The following is an 8,397-nucleotide window of genomic DNA, read 5'->3' as shown; positions in this document are numbered from 1 at the left end:
GAAGCATTCTCTAGAGGCTCATGTACATTTACTTGAATGTATTCTAAAACATCATTGTTATCAGCTATGATATCTAACCTAATATTCCAAGCAAAAAATTTAGATGAGTCACCCAACTTCTCATTTTCCTTGAATAACCAGGAAGACATATTGACTTGATTAGACAGGCTCCTTAAACCTTCCAAAGATGATTGCTTCAATTTTTGTCTCCTTTTGGGCTTGTCCTTCACCTCAGCTTTGATACCATGTTAAACTTCACACTGCTCTATTCTGATTCAATTAATTTAACCCAATTCAATTATTCATTTAGTAATCTTTCAAAAATAATTAATATTTCCAACCATCAATAGTAATTTAAGATAGAACAGTAAATACAATTAAAAAGGAGACAATTAACAGATTAACAAGAGACACCATATTTTTGGTCAATGACTAGGGAAAACCCCATTATGAGGAAAACCCTTTTAAATTCATATTCTATTAGATTGTCATAAACTATTCAATAGAGATTCCTATGAGTCAATACAAAGTCATCCAGCAAAATTAACCCAACAACATTTAGAAATATGTTCCCAACATCAATATTGATCAGAGACAACTTTTCTTGGTTGTGCTCAATTGCGGCCAAATGTCAAATTGTAACTCTAGATCCTAATCAAATGGAGGAAAATATATGCATGCAGTTGAGAGCTTCCAACTACATGGATGAGCCTGCGTGTCTATGGTTGTAATTGAAATTTTTCTGTGTCAATCCTGCGGTTGGAAACCAAAATCCTAAACACACGTGCGAGCTTTGGACCCTACAATTTCGGACATGTACGAACCAATCTCCACGACCCAACCTCAGACCTATGAGAACCAAGAAATGAAAAAGAGAAGAAAAATATGCTTGGTGATTTCCAAATGAGCTTGAGGTTACTTATGTTTATAGGCTTCCAAGGGTATCCATTTTCATGTTAGGGCCAACCTATCCTTTTGTGCACATGTGGGTTTTTCTTCAAAAATACATTTTCCCTTGTCCAAATTGAGTGCTTCAATAGTCAAAGTTTGTCTTTTTGAAAAGAAGAATCTATTCCCATGGTTGGAATTTGTCACTGAACTTCCAAATTAACCGACTTTGAATTATCCATGGAGAAACCTAATAAGGTGGACAAACCTAACCGTGGGAATTGTAAAAGAACTTGTGAGTCTAGTGTCCAATAAATGATACATGCCAAAGTGTTAATATAATGGTCCTCCAAAATCCTTATGCCTGACTAATCAAATTGAAAATAGGTGTTATACTGACGAGAGAGATTCATGAACGTGAATAGGAGGTGTTGGCTCATGCACATTTCATTTTGCAGTGAGTTACACGTGAATAGGAGGTGTTGGCTCATGCATATTTCATTTCGCAGTAAGTTACAATTTAATTAATTCCTCTCCCTCTGCTTGCGCATCCTTTTTCTTTCTCTCGATGGTCTTCAAAGAATGAACTTGAATGAATGGACTATACACTTTATGTCCTCTATGTACCGTCTTATTGTATACATCTATGTGGACAAAATAGCAAGAAGATTTAATGGCAATGAGAGTAAAACAACTTTGATTTACTGAAAGAGAGGATTTTGATGACACCATCAACATTTTGTTTATTCCATGTCAAGAAAAGCCATAACACTAGCCTAGTCATCATACACGTCATCCAAAAGTTGCCTAAACTTTAACAATATTAATATCATATTGGTTGGTGGAAATTGTCTATTCAGATAACAAAAACCCATATATATTATGAGTTATAATACCTTTTAGGTATGCAATAAAAAAATTAATCATAATCAGGCCCTTGAAAGTTGGTATTCAATGAAAATCTATGTGTTGTAACTAAGCTTGCATCCCTTGGAACTGACATACAATGGTACACAGTCTCTTCTATCCAAATGGTGAAGCAAGAGAACTTATAAATGACATGTAACATCATTTATATTCTATATTGAACATGGGTAATACCCACTTGGAATTTAGAAATGTTCAGGAAAATAGGCTCCGAGTGATCAAAGTTCTCTAGGGAATTTTATTAGGTTATCCATTCAAATACTGTAGTTTGATGCAACCATGTTCAATCCTTGCCAAGGCCCAATTATTTTATTTGCATTGTAACGTCATTGTTATTATAATGGCGTTAAAAATTGGTTGCTAGAATTACTTATGCACACTCTACAACATTATATTTATGCCGTAAGGCATTCCCTCTGAAATTAACTTTCCTTTTAGATTACGTGTACATTTCTGAGCCCTTGATTTAGGTGTTAGACGATTAAAATAATTTTAGCCATCTGATTGATTTGACCGGTATGGTACAATATTATTAAATTAGTTAGAAATTTAATTACAAATGCGACCTTGCCCTTGCCCTCCCTCGGCGCTACTTCCAGGTGCTTCTATTTGCATTGAGTGGAATTGATCATCGCTAGTTGCATTCAATCTCTGCATTGAAGGCTTAAAGTCAAATGTCATGAGCGTGGTGGAGGATAGGTAGGCTTAAAGGAGCTGTTGTTGTGGGAAAGGGGATTTGGCTCCCTTTCTTCTTTGTTTTATTTCAGGCATAGGAATCCATGAAAGATTATATAAGTTCATTAAATCTATAGATTGCTACCTTTGATTCTATCTTCGAGTTGAAAAACAAAGGGAAAAAGGTTTGTAAAGGATTCATTTCGAGAATGACCAGAAATAATTGTTGCAGAGATTGAATGTGACCTTTCTTTGAAAGCGTAATTTTTAAAGGGAAACCCCCTAAATTTGTTACTGGAAATGCGACGGGAAGACAACCATTTCATTGGGGCTCATTTCTTTTTATAGTTCGTTAATTTTAAAGGTAAACTCCCTAAATTTGTTACTGTTATTTTGCCATATGGTAACAATATGCCCTTTTTTTCAGTGCGGTCCATGGCGACATGCTTTTCCTCGTATTATTGCCCAATTCCATCGCCTTTCTCTGATGATGTTAACCAGAAGGTTGTTGGTGACTTTTAGTGGGGATCGATGTTGTTATTTTCTCTGATAAAGATAGCAAAATAGGTATGTTTTATCATATTTTGTATAAATTATTTTCTTCATTTTCTTTTGTTTGGTGTTCTTGTCAAAAATGGAAATTCTTTCATAAGAGAACTTTGATTATGCTTGAAATTCCTGTTGAAGCATGCTCGCATCTCAACCCCCTTTTTTTTGTTAATTTGGCATAAGTTGATGGCCTCATGCAAATTTCTGATTGCTAATAGTGTGTTCTTGATTTTTGATTGCTAATAGTGCGTTCTTGTTTGGAATATGGAAGACATAATACATACTTAAGGAAATTTTGGGCCACTCTATCATGCATTTTACCAAATTTGTACCAAAATATAGTGTAGACCTCTTGAATTGAATCGCATCTTGACTCGTACGTCATAAATACCTCCGCTTTCACATACTAATAATTGAGTAGTCGTCATCTTCTCATAGCCTGGCTTGAATTCTCTTTAACGCATTTCAAAAAAACCCTCCAAGAATCTGCCTGCTCCCTTGCCAAGCCTAAAGCCTCTGTTCTCTTCCACCCTTACCACTAGATGTATCTTCCTCTATTCACTCTCCCATTGTTATCAATACCTCATGGTTATAATCTATCTATTCATAATGCATACAGTTTTGACCTTATGAGCATTGAAAAATTAGGAAAATTCCTTCTTTCTCCCAGCTAAGTCATCCTTTTTCAGATCAACTTCCACTTTGTTTCTTGCAACACATAACTGATGTAGATTGTTTCTCTCTCATTGTTCTAGCTATGAAATGTTATATTGTATTGTTTGTCTTTCTCTAAGTTATTTCAGTAGTCTTAACGGACTCAGAATAGTTAAGCAGTAGTTACTATTACATCATTATGTGTCTCTTCTCTTAGCTACTATATTAGTCTAGACATGCTTTAACAGCCAAGCAGTGATATATCACATTGTTTTCTTTCTCTCATATACTACACTAGTCTAGACACACTCCTAAATTAAAGGTTCGTTGATTAGGAAATACTACTATATATGGGTGCTGATGTTTTTCCTTTGGCATATAGATTTATTCTACTACATATCTGAAAATTAAAAAAATTGCATAACTGACTGAAATTAAAAAAATTGCAATTATGTTGGATACTTGAGTGAGTCTTTTGGTTTATTGCTTGACTTCTGACATTGTATTATCTGTGTGAACCATCAACATGGCTTTAATTAAATAACTTGTATCTTTTTCTAATTATTTCATTAAATACTATCAAATGCAGGTTAATATGGAAAAAGTATCACAACCTTTGATTTTGTGAAGACCTCAACGAAAATTTCCATTCACTCAACCAACTCTTAAAATTGTGAGTTTTCCATTCTAATATTTTGAAATCTTTTCTTCCATTTTATGAAAACATAGACATGACATTGTTACTTATTCTATCTCTTCTTGATGTACAAGTTGAAAGAAATTATAAGTGGATGTGACAATTGTGTCGAGATATAAATCTGGCCATGGTTGGTTTTGTATTAGGACTGGACATTGAACCAGACTTGTCAATAACAAAAACCACATGATGTGGTATGTTTTTTGAATGCTCACAGTAAAAAACATGACCATATGCAATTATGTGACCTGTAGAGGATGCCATTGAGGCAGTTTTCTTCACCGGAGCATGCCATAATTTCTCTGTGCAATAAGACCTCATGGAACAACATCAATTTCATTATGCTCTTCTGACTTGAAAAGGTGATTACACATAGCAAACTCTTTATGATCTTCTTCAGTACAAGGATCTTCAAACCTAATTTGCTTCCAATAAGTCTCATGGGTAAGTTCATCTTTAGGCACATCCTCATCAGGGCCATATTTTCTTGTCTCATGAGCCATCATAGATATGACTTGTGCAATTATCACACATAGGGCAGTAAATTAAATGATTGTGTCCGATACCTTGCGCTTTATACTACGTGTTACACATCTCTACCACACCAGATTCCCCCCAAGTATATTTCCTATCCTAGATATCAAACTCTTCCTGATCTGATGCAAATTGGACACTCATATTCCCATGAACCATATTATGTAAACTAGAATGATTGACGGGACATTGACAAAAATATCAGTACCTCATATCCACAGTATGAGCAATAGAATGGACAGACTCCAGATCTAAGTGAGTCACTATAAGCTCCTCTATGCTTATCAGCAAAATCAAATACTTGAGAATCCCAAGGCAACAAGGTCAGCTGTGGGGATTTACAGTGAATGCCTAAAATGTAAAATTAAAATATGTAACCATTTTAGTACTTACCCTCATGGAAGTATGAATAATTCATTTGGAATATGAAGGATCAGATTTGCGAAATGTACCAAAAGACAGTGTAGACCTTAGTTGTGACTGCTACTTGACAAGGAAGCGAAAAAATCTACACAGAGTCCCGCACTAATCGTTGGAATAAAAGGTTTGTGTTGATCCCACTTGAATTGAATCGCATCTAAATCTTACTTCATAAATACCTCCGCTTTCACATACGAATGATTGAGTGGTTGTCATCTTCTCATAGCCTAGCTTGAATTCTCTTTAACTCACTTGGAAAAAACCCTCCAAGAATCTGCCTGCTCCCCTGCCAACCCTAAAGTCTCTTTTGTCTTCCACCCTTACCACTAGATGTATCTTCCTCTATTCACTCTCCAGTTGTTATCAATACCTCATGGTTATAATTCATCTATTCATAATTTCATACTACATACAGTTTTGACCTTGTGAGCATTGCAAAATCGGAAAAATTCCTTCTTTCTCCCAGCTAAGTCATCCTTTTTCAGATCAACTTCCTCTTTGTTTCCTACAACACGTAATTGATGTAGATTGTTTCTCTCTCTTTGTTCTAGCTATGCAATGTTATATTGTATTGTTGGTCTTTCTCCAAGTTATTTTAGTAGCCTTAACAGACTCAGAATAGTTTATCAGTAGTTACTAATACATCATTTTGTTTCTCTTCTCTCAGCTACTATATTAGTCTACACATGCTTTAACAACTAAGCACTGATATATCACATTGTTTTTTTTCTCTCTCATATACTACACTAGTATAGACACACTCTTAAATTAAAGGTTCGTTGATTAGGAAGTACTACTATATATGGGTGTTGAAGTTTTTCCTTTGCAATATAGATTTATTCTACTACATATCTCAAAATTAAAAAAATTACAATTATGTTGGATACCTGAGTGAGTCTTTTGGTTTATTGCTTGACTTCTCATATTGTATTATTTGTGTGAACCATCAACATGGCTTTAATTAAATACGTTGTATCTTTTTCTAATGATTTCATTAAATACTATCAAATGCAGGTTAATATGGCAAAAGTATCAGAACCTTTGATTTCGCGACGACATCAACAAAAATGTCCATTCACTCAGTGAACTCTTAAAATTGTGAGTTTTTCATTCTAATATTTTGAAATATTTTCTTCCATTTTATGAAAACATAGACACGACATTGTTACTTATTCTATCTCTTCTTGATGTACAAGTTGAAAGAAATTATAACTGGATGTGACAAGGTTGGTTGAAAAAATATACGAATTTGTAACATATGAATTGGAAATGTTGGTTGAGAACTTTCTATGGGGAATAAGTTTTTTTTCAGAGGAAGCTTGGAGTTAATATTTGATGTTTATTATGTTTTTGTATATTTACACAGTCATGTCTAAATATTACCATTATAAATGGGGATAAAATTGTGAATGGGGTTAAAAAATGTCCCTAGATATATACGTTTTCTTGCACAAATAAGAGAGCTAACTCGTTTCTATTTTCTATAGCTTGAAAGTATAGGGACCTTACAAAATTTTATTGTAAACCAATTAATTTTATTGTAAACCAAAAAGAAATATTATATGGATTGGCATCGTAGTGCAAAGCAATATCGGGACAACACTGAACATGAGGTAAGAAGATTGGCTATTATTAACTTGCACCAAGACTAGTAGCATATCAAAAGATAATTCTTCTTTTCATTTTATTGATAAGGAATCGTTTGTTATTATATTTATTATAGGTTGCAGCTCTGATAATCACTATATAGTTTGTTTCTTTAATTTATGCTCCAAATATTTTGATCTGTTAGTATTTCATTTCAAAGGATCTGCTATAGCTTGTATTGAATTTTGGAGTTGTGGCATTGTAGATGTTCTTGATACCATTTCTTGTTCAGGGCACAATGTGGCCTCATGAAAATTTCTGATTGCTAACAGTGTGTTCTTGTTTGGAATATGGAAGATAGAACATATACTTGAGGAAATTTCAGCCAACTTTGTCCAGCATTTTACCAAAAGGCAGTGTAGCATGCTGATCATTTTCACTATGCAGAAATCCTGCAATCGTGTTTCTGTATTATATCAAGTAACATATTCTAGGCACACCGTTTTGTGATTTTCCTTGCTCTTTGCAAGCTCTCTTAGGCCTTCCACTAGGATCAGATTTCATTCCCAACTATCACTACCCCGTCTGTGGAGTTGACCAAAAGGTCTTCTGATCATTAGTGTGAAAGCTACATACAGTTTGACATTGATATGTAAATTACAGTTATTCTCTTTAACTCACTTGGAAAAAACCCTCCAAGAATCTTCCTGCTCCCCTGCCAACCCTAAAGCCTCTGTTGTCTTCCACCCTTACTACTAGATGTATCTTCCTCTATTCACTTTCCAGTTTCTATCAATACCTCATGGTTATAATTTATCTATTCATATTGCATACAATTTTGACCTTGTGAGCATTGAAAAATCGGAAAAAATCCTTTTTTCTCCCACCTAAGTCATCCTTTTTTCAGATCAACTTCCAATTTGTTTCCTACAACACATAATTGATGTAGATTGTTTCTCTCTCTTTTTTCTATCTATGCAATGTTATATTGTATTGTTTGTTTTTCTCTAAGTTATTTCAGTAGTCTTAACGGACTCAGAATAGTTAAGCAGTAGTTACTAATACACCATTCTGTTTCTCTTCTCTTAGCTACTACATTAGTCTAGACATGCTTTAACAGCTAAGCAGTGATATATCACATTGTTTTTTTTCTGTCATCTACTACACTAGTCTAGACACACTCTTAAATTAAAGGTTCGTTGATTAGGAAATACTACTATATATGGGTGCTGAAGTTTTTCTTTTGGCATATAGATTTATTCTACTACATATTTGAAAATTTAAAAAATTGCAATTATGTTGGATACCTGAGTGAGTCTTTTGGTTTATTGCTTGACTTCTGACATTGTATTATCTGTGTGAACCATCAACATGGATTTAATTAAATAACTTGTATTTTTTTCTAATTATTTCATTAAATACTATCAAATGCAGGTTAATATGGAAAAAGTATCAGAACCTTTGAT

At 34.0% G+C, this 8,397-nt stretch overlaps 1 long non-coding RNA gene across 1 annotated transcript; it reads left to right on the top strand.

Moving 5' to 3' along the window:
* The first annotated feature begins 2,407 nt into the window (after positions 1–2,407).
* On the top strand, positions 2,408–7,860 carry LOC149149697 (uncharacterized). Its single transcript, XR_016263601.1, has 4 exons — positions 2,408–2,514; positions 2,918–3,057; positions 4,283–4,366; positions 6,359–7,860. It is a non-coding gene; the product is annotated as an uncharacterized LOC149149697 (long non-coding RNA).
* Positions 7,861–8,397: the final 537 nt, after the last annotated feature.

This window comes from Pinus tabuliformis, chromosome 9 (genome assembly GCF_031772625.1).
Source record: "Pinus tabuliformis cultivar Carrire ecotype Pingquan chromosome 9, CPIR1, whole genome shotgun sequence".
Classification (NCBI taxonomy): domain Eukaryota; kingdom Viridiplantae; phylum Streptophyta; class Pinopsida; order Pinales; family Pinaceae; genus Pinus; species Pinus tabuliformis.
The sequence above is the reverse complement of the archived record's forward strand: the minus strand, read 5'-3'. Positions and strand labels throughout refer to the sequence as shown.